The sequence below is a fragment of the Hypanus sabinus genome, unplaced genomic scaffold (genome assembly GCF_030144855.1).
Source record: "Hypanus sabinus isolate sHypSab1 unplaced genomic scaffold, sHypSab1.hap1 scaffold_307, whole genome shotgun sequence".
Taxonomy (NCBI): domain Eukaryota; kingdom Metazoa; phylum Chordata; class Chondrichthyes; order Myliobatiformes; family Dasyatidae; genus Hypanus; species Hypanus sabinus.
This window is the reverse complement of record NW_026781221.1, coordinates 535,545-539,154: the sequence shown is the minus strand read 5'-3', so window position 1 is coordinate 539,154 and position 3,610 is coordinate 535,545.

The window sequence follows — 3,610 nt, the reverse complement described above, 5'->3', positions numbered from 1 at the left end:
AGATCGGCGCAATCATAGGCACCTGATGCTCAAGTTCGGGCTGGGAATATAAGTGGCCCTAGGTTCGAGTGTGTGTGCTGGTACGTTTTGTCCGTATGCTGTCCTCACCTCCGTGGAGTAGATCAGGCCATCTTTACCGTTACCCTACGGTTGGATCTATCCCTTCCTGTCTTTGTTTCTTTTGGGTAAGCCAGGACGTCTTTGCTGTTATCCTGAGGCAGAACTGTTCCTTTCCCTTCCCCGGTAGCCCTTTCTGTAGCCCTTGACTGAAGCCCCGTCTGCTACCTTCCGCCTGGCGCCATGTCTTGTCCTCGCCTAACTCCAGAGACCGAGCCTGAGTCAAGACCCAGGTTCCGGGTCTTTGTCCAGTCTCTGGCTCGGAGCCCTTGTCTAGGTTCCAAGTTCCGCGTCCAGGTCCCACTTTCACAGTCTAGTCCCAGCCCAAGCCCTGTATCCTAGTCTCATCCCAAGCCCTCTATCCTCGTCTCATCCAGGGCCTGTGTCCATGTCCAGCGGAGTTTCCTTCCAATTTCCCTGCTTTCTTTATAATCTCACTCCTGTTCCTAGCACTTCAGAGTCTGTGTCTTGCATCTGGGGCTGTTCCCGACGCCCACCTTATGACATCACGCTGCTATTCTCCTCTTTCTCAACTAGGTACTCCTTCCCTCTACCACCAACGGAGGTCATTCAAAACTGGAAGATAACTAACTTCTAGTCACACAATTTAAGCTGTTTTACAAACGACACAGAGTGCCATTTCTTCTGGGTCTCTAATCTATTGTTGGCGGGCATTTTGGGGAGTAGGCGCGGGGGTGTGAGAGGAGTGGACGCGATGCTGTAAGATGGGCGACGGAACGGACCCCGAGAGGGGCTTCGAGTCCTGGAGGTTCGGAGAAGAGAGGAGACGAAGACAGACGTGCCGGGGGTGCTTGGTTGATCACATCGAGTGGTCCTCAGCTGCGAATCGAGGAGGTCTGAGGGGATCAAATGATGGTCTAGGGGGCCAAAATCTGCTCCCCCTAGACGGCAGCCAGCTGAACGAGCCTGAGGCGTGCCAGGGAGCTACACAATATTTGAAAATGCAGTGTAACTGCTTCGAGACCAATACCACTGAGACACGGAAATCACACTGTTGAAGGCAAACCGCTGGAAGAAATCTGCTTGTCCCACTCAGGTCTTCCGATGTTAGCTGATTCGTTGAATTCTTTAAGCGGTATATTCTCAGATCCATATATCAGATTCAACAGTCGCTGGTTTCTATTCCATTCCTAGAATGCCGATACTAAGACTGGACACGTGGCAGTGGAAAACCAGCGGCAGAAACTATCACTAAATTGATATTCAACTTCAATTCCCACCATTGGCAGCTGATACTGCCGGCTTACCGTGAATTCCAAAGGCTGAAATAAAAGTGTAGTATACTTCCCCTATCTTCAATAGGACTGGATATACCATTTCGGTCATGATTTTCCAATTACATTGCTCCTGAATTCACAGCTTCGTTAGAAACACGGAGTTAATGCATTCAAGACATCCCGGTGTTTTCAAAGGATCAATCCCCAGAGATACGGTTATGACGTTGACTCACTGGCTACAGTAAACAAACATGGTAATTCAACACCATTCATTGTCTCTGATGTAAATGTGGATCCGACTGAAGACAAGTACTTTTAAATTCCTAAGCATTACCTCCGCAGTGACTCATCCAGTGAACAGACTGACGGAGCGCTAATGAATAAGAACAGCAGCAGCCACATTTACAGATCTCAATTTTTTTTGTTTACTAATCACTCATTTGTAAACAGTGTTCAAAGACACACCTACTCCTGATTTCTGTCCTTGTGATTTTCCATTTCTGAACATCATCCTGGTCACACACACACACACACACACACACACACACACACACACACACACACGCGCGCGCGCGCGCGACAGCAGTGGTCAGATGACCACGATGCTGATGTACAAAGCATGAGAAAATCTTGCAGATGCTGGAAATCCAAGGCACCGCACACGAAGTGGGAGTGGCAAAGCTCTGCGGAGTTCCTCAAGAATTTTGAGATGTTCCTGATGTAATAGGCGTTTTACAGCATCTCAGACCTATCAAAATTTAAAGGAAACTTTCAAAGAAATGCTTCGACATGTAAAAGGAAATATTAAATATAGGACTCTAAATTGGGAGATGAATAGACGCAGGATGGCTGAAAGTGAATGAAAGAAAGACAAGCGTCGGATGCAATTTTATATATGTGTGAAAGAGGGAGAGAGTCAGATCAACAGATTGAAAATGGTACAGGCTGCAACAGCCAATTCACACAACCGTCTGTCTCATTGACCCAGTCTCCTTCTCCAACCCACAGGGAAAATTTGCAATCAACTCCCACACTCCCCCATGTCGAGAGATCAGAGCATCAGCTCCTCTCTCACACACAAACTGTGTTACAGAGCACAGAGGAACTGGCAGTTCATCACTTCCAAAGTTTCAGACAGCAGAGAAATTCAGACTCAGTCCCACACCGAACCGAAAACACAGACACAGATTACCAATACAACGGTTTACACTGAACCAGAGATGGGCAATATTTGCATTGTATATTGTACCAGTATCCTCCAGGTATAAACACCTACCAAGTCCCCAACTCTTCACCCACGGAGCTGGCAGTGTGGGTTCAGGATTGGCCAGACCAGAAAGATGTAAAATTAGGAACTGATTAATGTGATATTGGAATAAGAAAGGTTTGGATAAGCACATGGGGTTCTGGATAATACGCGTGTGTGAGAATTAGTCAGCAGGTCAAGGTCAGATAGAGGAAATAAATTTATCACGTTCAAAAATTTAGGTGACTCAGGATTTGCGGCTGAGACCTCAGTCTACACTGGAGATTTGAATGTGAGGACTAACGTTATTATATCCGTGTCGGCTGTTGTGCAGAGCTGCATTTCAGGGTTGGTAGGGAAAAGGGCGCCGCGAGGGTTTGGGGATGCGGACAGAAGTGAAGATGAGGCAGACGGATAGAATATGGGGGAATGTGCGGCCATCCATTCCTAGTGGAACAAACTAGAAAATCCAGATTTAGATGGGGACAGATTGAAGTTTCAGAGGGTCCTCAATATCATTGTCAACCAATCACTATGAGCTAACATTCAGATCCCGCGAATAATTCGGTAGCCAAACAGTGTTTTGTACTGTGATGCAGGCGGATTGGAGAAGAGGATTAGAAATAACCGACTGGGAGATGTCTTACAAGGTGTGCTGAGAATGCACCTTAAATATTAGTCCCAGTTCTTGTCACACTTCCTTGGGAAATTTCTAATGATCAAAGAGAGAGTGTGAGACTATTGCTCACACTGACAGGTCACACTATCACACGTGACCGGGATGGCACGTTTGCTGCGTGTGGTGAGAGTGAGTCTGTATACTCTGGAATTGCCAGGAGAACTGCTGGATTCGTTCAGATCATTCAGACCAATTGCAGGGAGGTTGTTTCCCCTGAATGAGAGTTCTATGGTCGTGTGCCACAGCCCCCGAATGAAGGAAAGGATATTCAGGAAGGCGGGGAAAACAAATATCCTCAGCCAGTGATCCCATCTCCAGTTAAAACAAACA